At 46.2% G+C, this 19,530-nt stretch overlaps 1 protein-coding gene across 9 annotated transcripts in view; it reads right to left on the bottom strand.

The window, feature by feature from the left end:
* The window catches only part of SGMS1 (sphingomyelin synthase 1), a 235,432-nt gene that overhangs the window by 99,087 nt on the left and 116,815 nt on the right, over positions 1–19,530 (bottom strand). For 8 of the 9 annotated variants that reach the window (XM_081824387.1, XM_081824385.1, XM_081824391.1 and 5 more), the window contains 2 exons: positions 8,129–8,304; positions 6,453–6,533 (listed from right to left, as the gene is read on the bottom strand). The exons of the other annotated variant lie outside the window; for it this stretch is intronic. The gene's annotated coding sequence lies outside the window, so the exon portion shown is untranslated. The remainder of the gene's footprint in view (positions 1–6,452; positions 6,534–8,128; positions 8,305–19,530) is intronic. 9 annotated transcript variants of the gene reach the window in all.

Raw genomic sequence — 19,530 nt, 5'->3', positions numbered from 1 at the left:
ATATATTTAATGTATCTGTCAGGAAAAATAATATTAAAATCAACAATCATGAACCCGCCACCCAACCGTAAGAGCAGACCTTACCGATACACCAGGGCAGTTCCCTGAGTGTTCCTTCCTGTCTGACTGGGGCTGTACCCCTTTCTTTCTGTGCTTGTTGGACAGAAAAGGGTGAAAGCCCTTGGTCCAAAATGGGACTTGAATAATAAATGAGCCATGTGCCTTTTGAAATCAAAGTGGAGAGGTGGTCAAAAGTAGCAAGACAGAAAATCGCTGAATGACTGAGTAGCTAAGTCGTGCACTGTCTTAGCTCAGAAACTACTCGTCAGACTAGTCAACTCTCTGAGCTTTTGGTTCCACCCCATGGTCCAAAGCCAGGACGAGTCACTAGGAAACATGAAATCAAGTCAGAGCCCCTGAACACCTGTCAGCTTATTAGACACAGGATCTGAAATATGACAGGTCAACTCCAAATTATTCCAAATTGGGGTACAGTATATTATTGAGCCCACACAGAGCCTTCTCACATCAGACACCATAAAGGGAAAACGCAAAGGAGCACTCTGACAACAATGACCTCCACTTCATACATCACGGAAAAAAAGAACAAATAACTTGGAGGGGTGAGATCAATGAAAACAGTCAAGAATTTACGAAGAGTTTAATTTTGTTGTAATAACATGTTAGGCAATTTATTCTGCGAGGGAAAAATTTTAGATACGTCACCTGTGAAGTTGAACAGTTTACGACACACGTCAAAAGAAAAGACATATATACTAATCTAGTGGATGAGTAGGTACAAACGGTTTCACTACGAGATGGGAATAAGAAAATCTAACATTTAGCACAAACTAGACAGTGTGGTAAACACGGGCTGAGGAGACGGGGAGATGAGCTTGAGGGACGCAGGGCAATGCCACTCCAAGGGCATCATAAGGACGGCACACGACAGAGGGGGCTCACCTCCCGGAGCACAGCCAGCCCGTGACCATGTGACACTGGTCTGTGTGTCCCCACCGTGTGCCCCGTTCCATAGCTGCTGGATATACGGCACCCAGGCACGCCGAGCTCGAAGAGTCCTGAGCCTGGGCGCAGGGCTTGGATTATTTGAAACCTCTAGACGTCCAGACCTTGACCTGGAACATGTTCTACGAGTGTTTGAAGAAACAAAACGAAGTGGGACGCGTGGGTGGCTCAGCTGGTTAAGCACCTGCCTTGGGCTCAGGTCATGATCCCGGGGTGCTGCGGTATCGAAGAGAACCAACATTTTGGAGGCCAACAACAGAGAAAGGACTTATTATTCCTGGTTCCTGTTTGGTTCCTTGGAGGTGAGCTGTGGCTGGTTTGCATGTATTCTTCACGGGGACCAGAGAAGGAGCACTCCTGAATGGGACATGTGGTCTCATGGCAGGGACAAGAGAGACTAGGCCGACCGAGGCCTGATGTAAAGCTTCTGCTGGGAAATGGCATATGTCGTCGCCATTCACATTGTTTTGGCCAAAGTAAATCCTATGGCCAAGAAAGCCACTGGGGCCAACCCTCACTGGGGTGGGAAAGTGTAATTCTCCCACAGAGATGGAGGGTGGGTAGTAAGGAACAGGTGTTTTGACAACAGTGTGATCTACCACAAAGGGGAGAGAAAATGGCTGAGGAAGTGTTTTCTTCCCTGCGGTGATGATGAAAGAAGCCATCCCAGGACAGAAAGCAGTTCCTCCGCGTCACCTTCCAGGTCTTACGATGGCCTCACAACCCTCCCAGCGAAGTCCCCAGACCTGTCCAAGGCCCTAGCAGCCCCTGAACTCCAACTCCAAGTCTGGTGTCGCCTCCCCAAAGCCAGCCTGGGAGGCCTCCGTTTCACTTGCAAAATGGAGATAATCCTGCACTCTTCCTGAGGAAGTTTTTGAGAAATTAGGTAAAACAATGCATTTAAAACATACGAGCACATCAAAGCCCCCTTAGGAAATAGAAGACAGGATTATTATTAAATTATGATACTTGTCTCCTAATCCATATCTTTCCCAAACTGTCTTTACATTTTATTCACAGTGTGTTTATAAGTGTATAAAATATATAAATTAATGATGTTTCCTTTACTTTTCAAAACCACAGTCTCCTCTAATCTTACAGTCTTTTCTATACATACATACTCTCTTCCTGACTTCCATTAATTATTCACTCCCCAATTTGTTGGTTTCTTAAGGCTCTCAAGAAGTTCTGGAAAGCAGAACTATTAATTATCTATTATCTATAACTAATATCTAATTATCTATTATCTATAACAATTAATTAATTACTTCTTCCCCAGACAAGGGAACTTAAGGAAAACTGAAGATACTCAGAAACTTCATTTGAACTAGGCTACGGATTCCAGTCTGCCTCCCAACTGAGAATGAATAAAGGGCTTGGCATGGGAGAGCCCCATCTTCCACCTACAGCCCCAATTAGTGCTACTTCTCTTTTCTTAACATTCTGCTCAACTACAATTCACCCTTTCCCCAGACTGACATCTTCCTTTCCCACCTCTGCCTCTTTGCTCACACTCTTTCTTCTAGCTAGAATGTGCCCTCAGCACTGCCCCAACTCTGCTCAAAGATCCTGCCCACAGAACTGGGGAGGTGCACCACAATACATGCACAAAGATGTTCACCATAGTGTGCTTTCTGGAAGGAGAAGTTGAGAACAACCAAAATGCCCACTCTGGGGACCTGGTTCAATACATTACAGACCACGGAACACGTGAAATGCTGTGTAACAGTAACAAATGGGATGTCGCTGTGTATTCATCAACGTGGCATGGTTTCAGTATACTGTCAATCAAATCAAATCAATCAAAACAATATTTATTAACAAATAATCCATTTTAGGAAGAAAAAAAGTATGTATCTCATCCAGGGTTAGAAGAGTATGGCAGAATACAAACAAACAAACAAAAAAACCCAAACAAGGTTAATAATGGTATCTCTAGGTAGTGATAATATTGATGAATTTACATTTTTAAAGTTCTTTCCAATTAGCATGGATGACTTTTATAATTTTTAAAATAGGTATTTTAATAAAAGGCATTAATCATTAAATACCCACTACAAACATCATCTGCTCCTGAAAGTCTCTTTGACCTCACCACGCCTGCCACACAGGTAATTTCTCTCTCCTGGTGGTTTCCAGAATATTTACTGCATCTCTTATGACATCAACCACATCTGTTTTGAAATCACGGCTTTCTATGTTCGGGCCTGATCAGTTCCTGATGTGGAATGAGCCTGTCTTATTTGTACTAGAATTTACCCTCGTAACCCACGACTCACACTCCTGAGTTGCCGATGGCACACCATCCATGGCTCTAATGTTTGCACGTCTGAGGATCAGACACCTGACAGCTCTCTGACCAAACACTTGTCTACACTGGGGATGTCCAGAAATAGCAGCAGGTGCCTCCTGGGGAGAGAAATCATAAATCAGAATATTTTACGTGTGGTGAGGTTGTTCTGTTGCTTATTTCTCCCAAGTCTGCTTTCACTGTGACCAAAGACACCCTTATTCATCTTGATTGAGACATGGGTCAATATTTCTTAATCCAGAGGTAAGTGTCTCAGATTTCCATCCATCCGCTTCAGCGTGAAAGGGACAAGAATTGCTTTTGCAATAATCCAAGTCCGTCCTTGACTCTGTAGGAACTATAAATATCTATTGTTTTAGGAGGAAATAAGGGAAATAAATGTCTTAAGATTATGTAAGTCTGCTTCAGGGAATCGACACAAAGGAACGTTTTGAAATATCCAAGGCATTTTTTTTTTTTAGGTTCAATAAAGAATGTGTTTTGAGAGCGAGGTGGGTGAGATGTAAAATAAAAACAACCACCACAATCTTAGCTGTTACTTAGCAATTTCAGGCTCCAATTGTTCCCTTGGAAAGGGCAAGCCAGCATGCAGAGGAAACACTGGGCCATCTGACCCAGCGTCCGTTCTGCCCTCCATTTCACTCCCCAGGATTTTCATCAAGCCAGCATGAACTTGAAACCACCCAGGTATTGTCCTGTTTTGTTTCTCTCTCTCTCTCTGGAGACAAGTCACGTTCATTAAAACTTAATTTCCGAACAAAAGCAAAGCTACATGCTACAGTGGGTGGTCCCCGGAGTGTCCCCACCCGAGGACGCAAGTTCAGGGAGCACAGTGAAGTGACAGCAGAAACTCGGAAGGGCGTGAGGCCAGGGGGACCGCGGCAGCCACCGAGCCGGGTTAACACGCCTAAGAAAAGAGGCTGATGCTCCAAACTGGCCGCAGGGCCTCTCCTCAGTTCCAGAAGCCAGGTGAGCATGGCCATGTGAGCTACGGGGAACAGACTCAAAAGCAGACCTTGCTTTGACCAACGCAACCAAACTCGCACCCCCAGGGCCGAGACGGATAATGGAAGAACTGTGGCTTAGAGATGCCTTCGCCACAGGGAACCTGCAGCCAGCGCTGTCCTACCAGCCCCCGGGGCAGGCCGTCAGACTCTCGGGGCTTCCAGCAAGCCCGTTCCACAGAGCCATCGTTCAAAGTGACATCACAGAAACATACGACTGTCATAAATCAGACTAAAAACAAAGGTAATAAATGCGCAAACTCACCACTTCCTATTTTATTATGGTTTAGGCTCTTGGTGTTCCTTGCACTACCGTCTGTGTTGGGAGGGCGGGGGCCGGTATTAAAGGGTGTGCTTGCCCAGCACTTCTCAGCTCAGCTTGCACTCAACTTGCTGGTGGTGGGAAATCAGCCACGCAGGGAGTGTTTACACCACAGAAGCCAGTAAGCACTATAACCCAGTCCTCCCTCCGTCTTCCCTCCAGTTCTCCTTCCATCCCCCCTTTCATCCCTCCTCCCCCCCCCCCCCCGTCCTCCCTCCCGTTTCCCCTCCCATCCCTCTCCATCTTCCCTCTGGTCGTCCCTCCTGTCCCCCCTTCCCAGCCGGCCAACTCTTTAACATTTGTCTGCACATCAATGCCCACAATATTGACCCCCCATGGCCTGACAGAAGCTAAGGAGGTGGAGCTGGTCAGTCTGAGTCAAATATGGGCTTGTAAACTGTACATCATGATATAAATAAAAGGAAGGAAAGCAACTACAGGTGACCCACAAGCCACACTGGGTTGGGGGCACCCACCTCCCACGCAGTCAAAAATCTGCATGTAACTTTGGACTCTGCAGAAACTTAACTACTGATCACCTACTGTTGACTGAAGCCTTACGGATGACGTCAAGAGTCGATGAACACAGATATCGTATGCTCTACGTATGATATACTGTATTTTTACAAGGTAAGCTGGAGAAAATGTTACAGAGGAAATCCCAAGGAAGAGAAAATACATTTAAAGTACCGTAAAATATAAAAATCCATGTACAAGTGGACCTGGGTGTTCAAACCCAGGCTGCGGAAGGGTCAGCTGTACTTCTATTGTGGACCCATAAGGCACCAGTCAGAGCAGAGTACTACCCACAGTCTTTCCTCTCATGAGAGGGATAATCGAGTCCACTATACAGAGGTTGAGAGGCTGAGTAACTACTGTAAAAGCACGAAGGTCTACAGCAAATAAATAAATAAATAAATAAAAGTAAAATAAATAAATAAATAGAAAAAATAGGGGCGCCTGGGTGGCTCAGTCGTTAGGCGTCTGCCTTCGTCTCAGGTCGTGATCCCAGGGTCCTGGGATCGAGCCCCACATCGGGCTCCCTGCTCAGCGGGAAGCCTGCTTCTCCCTCTCCCACTCCCCCTGCTTGTGTTCCCTCTATCCCGGTCTCTCTCTCTGTCAAATAAATAAATAAAATCTTTAAAAAAAAAAAATAGAAAAAAATAAATAAAAGCACAAAGGCAAGTGTCAGGTTGGGGAATGTTTGACGCAGAAATATACAATCTCTTCACTCAGCAACCCCATGTCCTAACACTGTCAACATCATAATGAAACCAGAAGCAACCCCATTTAACTGTCAGATCATCAGCAACCAGTAGTGGCCTCCAAAGTGTAAAAAATGAGGTAGATACTCAAAGAGGGATGGGGGAGGGAGCAGACAAAGAGCTCAGTTTTATTCTTACTCACCAAGTTTATTCACATGGACTTTCCAAAACGTGTGCACCCAAGGTCGGTAAGCCATGGTGCTCACTGAACCAATGGGAACAAGAACGTCTGTATTTGAGAAGGGCTATTCCAAAGTTAAAATAAAAGGAATCCTCCTTTAATCCATTAAATACTTACACTCTGTCAGCCCAAATGCTACACCCAACTAAAAAGGAAACATCTACCAAGATAATTGCGCAAATGTTAGCATCGATTTTTTGAAGTGTTGGAATATTTATTTTTTTAACATTTTCTCCCTCAGACTTTTAAGCTGTTTGACTGAGCTACTCTTTTACCATGGTTTCTTAGAGAATGTTCACTGGTAACTGAAAGAGTTCCAAAGGGCTAACAAAATCTCACTTACTGATTATTTAAAACAATTCTTGTCATCTTGGCTTCCTAGAAGTTACCAGCTTCTCCCATTGCTCCAGCACATTTCCATCACCTGCCACGAGGAGAAGGGGTCTGATTAGTCACAGGGCTCAGACAGACCATTTCTGGATTTCTACATTCGTCTTTTCCTTTCTTCAAACCAAAACAGAGAGAAAAATAGTCATCCCTTCCTTTCCCTTCAAAATCAAAAAGGAAGGACAGAGTAACAACAGAGAGCAGCCTAAGAGAGAAAAAGATTTCAAGAGCAGTGTTTCAACAGCTGGGATTTGGGGTGGAGAGCCCTCCTTCCCACCACCCCCCCACCCCCCGCCGCAATGCCCTGCCTTATGTTTTTGGGAAAAGATTTTAGTCTGTTTCCTGAGAGGAGGCAGTATCAGACTAAGCCAGTTTTCTCTCCCCTGCCCCAGCCCCTCCTTAAACTCTTCTGGAAGGTGAGTGACAGATTTGCCTGGCAGTGTGCAAGGAAGCACTGACTAAGGGCTCAGCCATGCTGAGCGCTGAGCGGGGCAGCCTGGGGCTCCCTGCAGCTCTCCACAAGGCCAGCTGATACTGGAGGTCTAGGAGGCTGCTGGACTCAAACACATTTTAGTTTCAGAGATGCTTGTGAGGTCTCCAGTCCTGCTTTACCAGTAATTAAGTGACCACCCATGTTGGTTCCCATTTGATCCTTGCTCTTTTTCCCACGTTGTTTAAAACTTACAGAACAGGAAAGATCAATCATTAGGGAACCCAAACCACCAACATCAACAGAAGGACACCACACAGACAAAACTTGGTTCAAAGTCCTACCACTCACTAGCCACGCAACCTTGGCGAAGTCCATTCATCTCTTCCCAGCCTCAATTTCTACTTTTCTGAAAGAGGACTGGATGCTCCCCACTATACTGTGTGGTTCAGAGGATTAAATAAGCTGAAAGATAAAATCTGCCGAGTCAAGCATGCTTTGATCCAACAAGGGTATTATCCCAGAACCAGGGACACCCATGCTCAATGATCAGACTTGCTAACTTATCCATATGTCCAGCTTGAATACTGGAGATTCATATAATTCATGGAGTAATGTTATATGCCCAGCAAAGGGCCTTCCTTGTTCCAAGAGCAAGGCATTCTGAACCATGCTTTACTTGTGTTTTTTAATTTCATAACATTTTAGGGTCCACAACCTAGTGACAAGAAGTTCTGCTTTCTTTCCCTTCACAGAAGAACCCCAAATGAAAACACCCCACTTCCACCAGGTACAATGCAACTATTGCTCATTTTATGGGAAGAATATATGGCTCCAAGTGGATCAGAATGACAAGATAGGCACCTGTTACTCTTCCTCACCCGAAGCCTCAGTGTTGTCATTCTGAGAGAGAAGATTCATATTAATTATAAAAAGAGACACTGTCACCTCAGTTATAGAATAGACAGAAGCCTCAAGTTCTCCAAACCTGTAGTGTGCGTGTGTGCGTGTGTGTGGGGTGGGGGTGAGAGTCAGGGGGCCACAGAGAAAGGAGAGAATGGAACAAATGCACATAAATCCAGAAAGCCTCCTACTAACAAGGAAAGAGCTTACCAACATCAATAAGAGTTAGCAGGGAAGGACTCAAAGTCAGGGACTTAGAGATCATACCCAACACCAAGAGGAAGAAGCCCCGTGCTCACCAGCTAGCAAGAGCCTTCTAGGCTGGTCATTCGACGCGGAAGACTTTCAAAAAACCACGAACAGTGGAGAAGGTTTGACTCGGGCTGGACAGACAGGCTTGAACTACACCTCTGCTGTGTACCCACGGAGTGGTGTTTATCCGTTACTGAATCCTTCCAAAACTCAGTTTCCAGGCCTGGAAGAGAAGGACAATGACACATAGTGTGGAGAGAAGTTACGTAGATTAGAGAGAACACACATACAGTGCCCACCATAGAACATGTCCGCAAGACGTAACGGCAATTGCCAGGTCTACTAATGCAAGTATGGGAGTCTATTAAATTCATGGCCACAATTGCAATTCTGGTCTACAGTCCATTGAATTCAGACTCTTTCCCTACGTGAACATTGGGGAGAGGTCAAATCAGACTTCTGACAAGAACATCAAACTTTCCCAAGTTGTTCTGAGCAGAGTGTCCAATAAAAACGCCCGTGCTGGCAGATGGCCTTTACTAACGTGCACGCAGAAACCTCCAGCTGTGCACTTGTGACCATTCTGGACAGCAGCTCTGTTTCCTTTTTTGATGATTAATTCTTGAAAGAGGGAATGAATCATTTCCATCAGGGCCAATTCTTCTGGTGTGCAAAGCCAAGTACTCGGCAGGCATCTGTGGGGAAGAGTAGCCACACTGAGAATAGCAGGCAGCCTATTGCCACGGCTAGATTCGCATCACAGCCTCATCAAGAGCATGGATTTGTCAGCGAGGCTTTCAAGAAAAAAAAAGACCCACAAGAGAGGCAACAGCAACTCTTATTTTTTTTTTTTATAGATTTCATTTATTCATTTGAGAGAGAGAGAGCACGAGCAGGGGAAGAGGCAGAGGGAGAGGGAGAAGCAGACTCCCCACTGGGCAGGGAGCCCGATGCAGAGCTCGATTCCAGGACCCTGGGATCATGACCTGAGCTGAAGGCAGACGCTTAACCAGCTGAGCCACCCAGGTGCCCCAGCAATAGCAACTTTTAAACAGAACTTTCTATCTGAATAAAAGTGTTCCTTGACCCCTCCTACATCATCCTCTTTGGGACTCACTCCAATGATGCTGACTGCTCGGAATAGGCTGACCACTCTTCTTTTGCCTTCAAAACCAGCATATGATGCCCATGAGAAAAATATGTCTCATTACAGCTTAGTCCTGATCTTTTTTTTTAAAAGATTTTACTTATCGGGGCGCCTGGGTGGCTCAGTTGGTTAAGCGGCTGCCTTCGGCTCAGGTCATGATCCTGGAATCCCTGGATCGAGTCCCGCATCGGGCTCCCTGCTCGGCAGGGAGTCTACTTCTCCCCCTGACTCTCCTCCCTCTCATGCTCTCTGTCTCTCATTCTCTCTGTCTCAAAATAAATAAATAAAAATCTTTAAAAAAAATAAAATAAAAGATTTTACTTATTTATTTGAGAGAGAGACAGAGAGTGAGAAACAGCATGAGAGGGGAGAGGGTCAGAGGGGGAAGCAGGCTCCCCACTGAGCCAGTAGCTCGACGTGGGACTCGATCCCAGAACTCTGGGATCATGACCTGAGCCGAAGGCAGTCGTCTAACCAACTGAGCCACCCAAGAGCCCCAGTCCTGATCTTTTTAACAAGACCCAAGTTCTTTGCTTTAGTGGAAAATATTTTAATAGGTTCGCAGAATCAAGTTCCTCCTCAAAGTTGGTAATTTGCCACCACTATGGCTATTCAAAAGAATAAGCAACTTCAACAAGTGGCGTGAATGAACTATCCACCTGGCAGCAGGCACCGTGCCAAGTGCTGGGGGCGGGGAAGGGGTTTTACGGTGGTGGGTGTGAAGTGCATTTACAAGAATGCAGTGTGGTGGTAGCATCACCAGAACACAAGCAATGAACTTAGCTGATGCGCTTAAAGAGAATGATCTGCATGTGGAAGTCCTGGCTGAGACTGCTAACAGCCCAGAACTTCTTAATCATGCTGCTTGTACGATGTTAACGCTCCGCAAGAGTCATGCAAAAACCTGCCTGAAAGGAACACACTCTGTGCTGTTTTGTTTTTTTGACATGTATTTATTCAGCTGAGAGAGAGAGGGCATGCGCGAGCAGAGGGAGAGGGAGAGAAAGTCCCAAGCTGACACCCCGCTGACCAGGGAACCTGACCCCGGGGCTCCATCTGGTGACCTGAGACCATGACCTGAGCCAAACCAAGAGTCAGTCGCTTAACCGACTGAGCCACCCGGCACCCCCACACTCCTGTTCTGAATGGACACTGTGTCCTCTAGGGCAGGGCCACGCCTGCTCCCCGAAGAGGAAGGGCCTGGCGGGCACGCACACCGAGAGCATGTGGGTGCCAAGACGTCCGCGGACAGCACTTGCACAAAGGCTATGGAAGTGGGGAAGAGCTCTCGTGCCCTAAGATGTGTCGTTTCGGACTTGTGACTTGTCTCCCAAGGAGCTAGTGCACTACGAGCGGTCAGAGCTCCTCTACGAGAGACAGTGCCCCACGGTCATTAGGAGCACGTGTTTGCGGTCACACAGAACAACACTCCCAATGTGCCCAGAAGACCTCGAGCATGGTGCTTAATTCTGTCAGCCTGGGTTTCTTCACCCAGAGGATGGTAGTGCCAGCAGTCCCACAGCCCCGTGTCGTGATCGGGGCTGAAAGACGACATGCCTGCAAACAGTTTCATAAAGCTCATGGCAAACAAAAGATGTACACGATCCTCACCCTGAGGAGGCAAAGCAGGGGCCTAGGCAATGTCATCAAAAAAGGGAGGTGTCCTTGTAAGCTCAAATAGGTTCCCGCTACTTTACCAGGAGGCCAGAAAAAGGCTCAAGGAAACGTTTCATTTCGAAATGAGGCACAAAGTGCTCCTGTTATCCGTGCATCTCCATCTTGGGAGCAAAGTGAGGGTGGCAGCCACAATCAGAGGTTTGCTGGCCAGTGGAAAACTCAGAAATGCTAATACCCGTCACAAAGAAACAAAACGGAATCATGCGCTTGAGACTGCTCGGCTAATAAACGGCAGGGCTGGGATTCGAACCCAGGCTGGCTTCGCTCCTGGCTCTTAACCACGACACCACACTATCTCCTAGTGAGGAGGAAGAGTAGTACTTGAAGACTAACTAAGACACAGACCAGGGGCAGGCCTGAGAAAGGCAAGAGACACCCCAAAGATGACTGAAGAGATAATGATACTAAAGATCAGTTAACGGGGCCAAAGAGTGAAAGGACCAAAACCACTAACGATTCTAAATTAAAATCTAAAGCACAATCACAGCGAGAACCCCTAAGAGGACAACACTGGGAAAGTGAACTCACTTTGGAGGTCAGCACTTGCTTAAAAACACCATGGACCACAGAAACAAAAGCTGAAAAGACCCCACGCGGGTCCTTTATAGAGAGCACATTATGACCTAGAAACACCAGCTAGGGAATGGGTCACACACTCAAAATACCAGCCATCCAGGCAGGGCCCTGACAGCCTGGGAGCTGCTCACCGAGGCAGAGCCTCCTGCCACCCTTCCCTTGCATTTCTATAGCAGAAGAGAGAAGGACACACCACCCACGGTTACTGGATTCTCCACAGGCCAGAGGAAGAAAGAAGGCAGAAGGGACCATAAGCATGCTCCTGGTGAAGAGGGAAAATGCATAGACAGGGGAGTAAGGACACAGAAGATCCACACTCCCAGCCAGCCTCAAACGTGGCCAACTCTAAAATGGCCCCATGATCCCTATCTCTCCTTACCCCTGCCTGTGTCACACCCTCCCCTTGAGCAAGGTAGAGCCTGAGATTCTCTTGTAACCAGTGGAATAAGCAAAAATGATGGGCTACATCAGGTTACTTCACATACATAAGACTGTCACATCCATTCTGCTACAAGGCTCCCCCCTTGCTGGCTCTGAGGAAGAGCCACATGAGGGCAGCCTCCAGCTCACAGTTCACACAAAACTGAGGTCCGCAGTCTGAGAGCCCACAGGAAAGTGCCAACAATCACGGAAGCTTAGAAGGAAACCCTTCCCCGGTCGAGCTTCAGATAACACAGCAGCCCTGGCTGCCATCTTGACCGCAGCCTTCAACTTGCAGTCAGCTGAATCACAACCAGACCCCTGACCCACCGGAACGGCGAGACAGCCAACGCCTGATTCAGCCACTCTGTTTGGAGCGACTGTGTTCTGTGGCTACAGCTAACTCATACATAAGGGAAATGTGAGTCCCTGAGACTTCTGAGGGAGGCCGGGGGCCAGGGCCTGGGAGAGGGGGCACATCCACTAGCGTGCATCCTCCCATGCAGCTGTCTCTGCCTCAGACCCTCCATCTCCTCTCTTACCACACATGTCCTTTTACCCCGTTCTTGACATTTACAGGACTTAACAGAACATGTTTACCAAGGAAATAACAGTGTTACAAAGGGTGATCTGGTCACCCAGCTGCCCTGCAAAACTACTTGGCATGCCAAACACTGACATACTGACAAGAGCAAGATGATTTCGATCCGAGCTGTGCTAGGATCCTGCCCCTCATAAAACACTTGTAACAGAACAATATTGTAAAGGTGATGTAACACACTGAAACACTTCATAAAATTCATGTTCAGACAGACAAGGAGACTTTCTGTATCAGTGGTGTTGAGAACAGAACAGAAATGAAAACATCCAAGGTTCCATCTAAGTTTTGCTAATATGGGCTCTTTAAATCCAAATATAAATATTGTTCTTGTTGTTGTTGTTTTATTTTTGCTTTTTTAAAGATTTCATTTCTTTATTTGAGAGTGAATGAGAGAGAGAAAGAGCTTGCACAAGCAGGGGAGAGGGAGAAGCAGACTCCCCGCTGAGTAGGGAGCTCAACATGGGGCTTGATCTTAGGACCCCAGGATCACGACCTCAGCCGAAGGCATACGCTTAACCGACTGAGCCACCAGGTGCCCCTCAAATATAAATATTCTTAAATCTTCTGAGCAAGTACCAATAGCTTTTACAAATTAACTCAAGTAACAGTTCTCAAGCAGAGCATGCAGCTAAGACTGACTCTGTGAGCCAGAGACCTCTTACCTCAACAGGCCATCTTACTACCAGCAGAAATGCCTGGGGAGATCTACAATTGCATCATTTGAAAGCTGGGAAGTCCTCATTAATCTTCTAGTCCTAGCCTCTCGGCGACAGGTGCTGACACACAGACACAGACTTTAAGTGACCTGTTCAGGGTGGCTCAGAAGCACAACCTGGACCCCTGTTTCCCAGGCTTCTTTATACCCAAGTCCACCCAACTTTTTATTTATTTTATTTCATTCATTTATTTTATTTTATTTATTTTATATATTTTATTTTATTTTATATTTTATATCTTATTTTATATTTTATTTTATTTTATATTTTATATTTTATTTATTTTATTTTTTTATTTTATGTATTTATTTTATTATTTTATTTTATTTTATTTATTTCATTTCATTTCATTTATTTGACAGAGAGAGAGACAGCGAGAGAGGGAACACAAGCAGGGGGAGTGGGACAGGGAGAAGCAGGCTTCCCGCCGAGCAGGGAGCCTGATGCGGGGCTCAATCCCAGGACCCTGAGATCATGACCTGAGCCGAAGGCAGACGCTTAACGACTGAGCCACCCAGGCGCCCCTAGTCCACCCAACTTTAGCTTCAAGCCAGAACTAATGAAATCAGTGGTATCAGATATTCCACAAGGACAAAAATGGGAACGGAATTTCCACATTATAAAGCTCCTACTTGAAAAAAGCAAGCTCTGGAGCAAGAGAAAAAAATGACACTGAGGAAAGAGTCATATTAAAATTTCAATTCAAGCGGCGCCTGGGTGGCTCAGTCGTTAAGCGTCTGCCTTCGGCTCAGCTCATGATCCCAGGGTCCTGGGATCGAGCCCTGCATCGGGTTCCCTGCTCAGCGGGAAGTCTGCTTCTCCCTCTCCCACTCCCCCTGTTTGTGTTCCCTCTCTCGCTGTGTCTCTCTCTGTCAAAAAATAAATAAAATCTTTTTTAAAATAATAAATAAATAAATAAATAAAAGTTCAATTTGTTTTCAAAAGCAATGCATAGTATTTTCTGAGTAAATGGAGATGTCCCTAAAATAGACTGCCTTTTTTTAAGGAATGATCCACTTTTTCTTTTTTTTAAATAAACGTTAACCAGGGGAGCAAATCAAGAGGCCCAGAGCAAACACTTGTGCAAGAATGTCCATCCCGTTCCTTCACACAGCTGTGCTCCTAAACCCACTGTTCCATTCCACAGATGCTTTGGGGTTACCTCCTGCACCAAGGTCCTGTGGTAGGAGCTGGATACACAGAGCCTGTCTGGGCATTAACAAGTCATGATTCCTCGTATCTCTGGTAGAAGGAACCTCATCTGAACAAGCAAACACTGGAAACAGCATGTTTTGGTAGGCTGTTATGAATGGAGACCGGAGTTCTCTCTTCTCCTAGAAACTTCTGTGTTTAAGGTAAATAGCAACTTGCTTTTGTGTGTATGGATATCGCCCTGACACCAGCAGCGGGAGTTACCAAAACAGAGGGGTTGGACCTCCGTCCCCGGGTCACACCCCTCCAGGACTCCTGTCATGGGACCCGTTCCACAGCCTAAAAGCAATTAAAAAAAAAAAGCAGTCCTTCACTTCACATTCTCCTTCCTCATCTCTTCCTCAGTACCAAGAATAAACATGTTTACAACAAAGCAAGGAGGAAGAAAGGCTTATTTTCTCCCGTGCAGACGGCAGGCTTCTGTCCTCAGCACGAACATCAGCCTCTCCGGGTCTGATCAGGACAGGACCTCAGGCAACCGTGTTCTACGTGCGTGTGAGGGCCCTGACGCAGTCAAACTAACACTGCAGACACGCTGTTCAGCACACACGGGGCTCTTCCCTCAACGCTTCATGGGCCCGGACTCACGGAAGCGGACATCCTCGTGTGGCGGAGGAGAAATCGAAGGCGGACCTGCTGAGAACACAGGTTACTCACACACCCACCCCGCTCTACAGAGGGCTGGCGGGGGGCCCCCACACCCTGTGGCCTCAGCTTTCCGTCTGGAGCCTTCCCTGCACGAGGGGAGTGGTGGGTTTGGCCCAGACTCTCCTGACGCCCTCTCTTTCCAGGGCCAGCCTGCCCGCAGATGGGGGCAGTCCAGGCTGCTCCCTGCCCCATGAGGAGCAGGAGAAAGTCCAAAAAACCCGCTGGGCCCCACTCTTCTAATAAACCTCTGGAGGGCTAACCCCCACGGGTCTGCCCACTGGTCCCAGGACAGCGAGAAACAAGGGCGTCAGCCCACTCTCCATCCTCCCGAGGCCTGACACAAGTTAAGTTTTAGAGCCCAAACGGGTGGCAAGATCTTTGTGGAACAGGTAAATATTTCTTTTACAGAAAAGGAAACCCAGACCCAAAGGGACGCAAGAACACACACGACACAGCTCAGCACAGTGAGTCATTCAAGAATGCTCTTCTCGCTCACCATCAAGAGGCATCTAAAAGACAAGGTCATTCCTCTACTTTCTTCTCTGCGTTGGATCTAAAAACACGAACTCCTTTCCTAATACATAAAACAGGCACAAGGAACCTTTGCTACCGTAGCGCCCGAGCGTACGTGGTGGAACATTCCGTGGCACCGTGGCCACATGGCTTTCACACAACAGCCCAGGCGCATCAGTGGTGTGGATATCTTCAGGCTGGCGGAGCCTGTGCAGGGACCGACTGCGTGAGGCTTCGACCACAGAACGTACGGGGACAAAAACGCGACCCATGACTCGGTCAGCCAGGAAGAAAAAGGTCTCTGATTTCCTGACTTACCATTTCAATTTTCGTGGACTCCCAAAATTCAGTGCTTCTTGTTTTAAAAATACACGAAAAGGGCTTTCATTCAGTAATAGTGATTTTTGTTTTTGCTATGCAGATACTTTAATGCAGATCATTTGAGATTCATGTATTCCTATTCAAATTGTATTTAGTAAGAATAGTTTCCTTAGTGTTATCTGAGCAAAAATTTCAAAATAAAAACAAACCACATTGATTCCACAATAAATTTAAAAACAAAATTAACTTCTTCACAGATGCACTGAAGTGAAGGAAGCCAGTCATCCCACACGGCCGGCTTTGCAGAGAAGAACAAATCACAGATACGACAGCACATATATGCCTCATCCTTGCAACAGTAGGTGAGACAGCTAGAAAATGATCCCCATTGTCAGAAAAAGAACCTGAGGTTCAGAGAAGTACAGTGACATGCCTAAATTAACCTATTTTCTAATGGCAGGACTCAACTTTAAATAGTCTTCTTGGAGGGGCACCTGGCTGGTTCCATGGGGGGGGATTGAGCCTCCAACTCTTGATCTCAGGGTCATGAGTTCAAGCACCACGCTGGGTGTAGACTACTTAAAATAAACAAATAAACCATTTTCTTGGAGCCAAAATTTGTGCTTTTTCTCCTCTGGGCCTCTATGAAACAAGAAGTGATGGGAAAAGCTTCTGAGAATGAGCAGTGATCAAAACTGAAGTGGAGGGGAGCCTGGGTGGCTCAGTCAGTTGAGCGTCCGACTCTTGATTTCAGTTCAGGTCGTGAGCTCAGGGTCGTGGGATCGAGCCCCGCATCAAGCTCCATGCTCAGCGTGAGTCTGCTTGATACTCTCCCTCTGCTCCTACCCCCGCTCACTCTCTCTCTCTCAAATAAATAATAATAATTTTTGGGGCGCCTGAGTGGCTCAGTCGGTTAAGCGTCTGCCTTCGGCTCAGGTCATGATCCCGGGGTCCTGGGATCGAGTCCCGCATCGGGCTCCTTGCTCTGCGGGAAGCCTGCTTCTCCCTCTCCCACTCCCCCTGCTTGTGTTCCCTCTCTGACTGTGTCTCTCTCTGTCAAAAAAATAAATAAAATCTTTAAAAATAAATAAATAAATAAATAATAATAATTTTTTAAAATTTTCAGTGGAGAAGACCCGAAAACAAAGGCTGACGGTAATGGTGCAATATGAGTCGATGTGATGTCAGCCCCATTTTTTACTCAGCCGGGGGTAACTGGTCAGAAGAGAGAGAAGAAAGAAAAAAATCGGACAATGAAAAGGACCAGCATCGGACTGGCTGTGGAGAGTACGGGAAGCAATGTGTACCAACCAAAATAAAGAAGTGATGTGGGGCGTCTGGTCGCGGATCATGCCTAGACCAGGCAGCAGACATTTTCTGGAGTCGGCCTGTCGGGTTTTACAGGGCACATGGGATCTTTTGCAACTATTCAGCTCTGTCATCACGGTACGAAAGCACCACCGGGGATGTACAGATGACAGAGCCGTATCTATAAAAACAGGTCTCCGGCCAGACTTGGCCCTCCTGCTAGTCGGCTAGCCCCCGGCCCAGACAGTCCCCCGGCCTCCGTAGGAAACCCATGATATACTAAAGAAGCAAAGAGAAAGATGCTACAGCCAACCTAAAAACTCCGGGGGCCACACAGCCGTCCAGCTGGCAGCAAGCACCTCAAGGGCCGTCCCCACAAGCTCCTAGTCTGGGGGGGCTCAGCCTCGCCTCTGGATGAAGACACTGAAGGGATACGTTGTTCACTGCTCGTTTATCCCAAGTCATTAACATTCAAAGAACCAGTCTGTGAAACAGCATGTGGATCGTGACTCCTACAACTGTTCGGCCCGGTCTTACCGCACGGATGACGTGTTTTATACGGACAATTATAGGAAAAATCGCCCCAATGTTCTAAAAGAGACTACAAAAGGAAACTGTCAGAAAGAGAGGCAAATAAACCAATCCTGGCTTCTGTCTTGGACGGCTCCTCTACCTGGAAAACCACCCCTGGCTTTTCCTAAGCCATTTTCCCACCTAGCTCTTGCTCCTCGGGAAGGTGGCAACCTAAACATCTTTTCCTCCAAGAATTCTTCTCAGACACCCCACGTGAGGTCAAGACACTTGCCATGCACGCTGATGACCCTGAGCTTCTTCACTACCCAAAGCACACTGATAATTCCTCCCGAGCTCAAGGTCTGCTTCCCTTCTAAACTCCAGGAATATGCCTTGTTCAACACCTACGTACAAGGCTGGCAATGAGATCCTGACTAAACAGAAGGCTCCGGTGTTTCAAGACAACACTCTGCACTGAGATACACCTGGTTGTCACCAAATCAGCAAAGCATGATTTTGCAGAGCAGCTCTGAGCTTTTCCAGCCTATACCAGGGGCAATGTGATAAAGCCAGAAAGAAGACGGTGTCCACGTGCCAGTAAGCAGAGTAAGGGTAGGAAACCCATTCTTAGGTGCGTCAACGTAGAAGCTACAAAGCAGTTTTCTCTCATGCTTATCAGTTACAAAAACCAATGTGGTTTCAGTTAATGACAAAATGTTCCCTAGGAGCACCTGGGTGGCTCAGTCAGTTAAGCGTCTGACTCTTGACTTACGCTCAGGTCATGATCTCAGGGTCATGAGATGGAGCCCTGCATCGCGGGCTCCACGCTTGGCAGGGAGTCTGCTTCGGATTCTCCCTCTGCCCCCCACCCCGCTTGCACATGCGTGCTCTCTCTCTCAAAAAAAAAAAAAAAAAAAGTTCCTTAACCTAGGCCCTAGCAAATTCAAAGCTATCTAGCTGGATGGATTTTAAACAAGTATCTGAACAATTTCTTTTTTGTTTAAATATATACGCACACAGTATACATAAAAGCACAAACACTGACACACATATAGAACTGAGAAAAAAAGATCCTAAAATATATATACTATGATCCATTTTTGTAAATTAAAACAGAAAAATAAGCTAAAATGATGTATGCCCTCCAATGTGGTTATACCTGGCAGAGGGATTTGGGTTAATTTCATTTTCTTCCTTTTTATCTATTGGTATAGTTGACCCTTGAACAACAGTTGACCCTTTGAACTACACAGGTCCACTTACACGTGGGTTTTTCAGTAAATGCAGCCCAGTACAATAAATGTATTTTCTCTTATGATATTCTCAATAACATTTTCCTTTCTCTAGCTCACTTTATTGTAAGAACACATTATGTGATACATACAACATACAAAATATGTGTTAGTCTACTGTTTATAAGGAAGGCTTCTGGTCAACAGCAGTTACGTTTTGGAGAAACAAAAGTTACATGTGGATTTTTAACCTCTGTAGGGGGGAGGGTCAGTGTCCCTAAATCGCACATTGTTCAAGGGCCAACAGGATTTTCTTTTTTATATGGCAATAATATATTTTGGAAAAGCGTTTTTTTAAAAGTTGTTTCAAACAAAAAAATCTGCTAATTAAACAATTCCTCAAAGCTTTTTCAAAGAAACATTATAGAAAGAGAAAATGTGAAACAGGGCAATGCTGTTACTATTTAACATACTGTTGCTGAAAGAGTAAAAAAAAAAGTTTCTGGCCTGCTTAAATGTTCACCCACTCCCACCAATATCATAATGATGATACATCTTACCTTGG

The sequence above is a fragment of the Leptonychotes weddellii genome, chromosome 6, assembly GCF_054177405.1.
Source record: "Leptonychotes weddellii isolate Sample4059 chromosome 6, ASM5417740v2, whole genome shotgun sequence".
Classification (NCBI taxonomy): Eukaryota; Metazoa; Chordata; class Mammalia; order Carnivora; family Phocidae; genus Leptonychotes; species Leptonychotes weddellii.
This window is presented reverse-complemented; position numbering and strand designations above follow the sequence as displayed.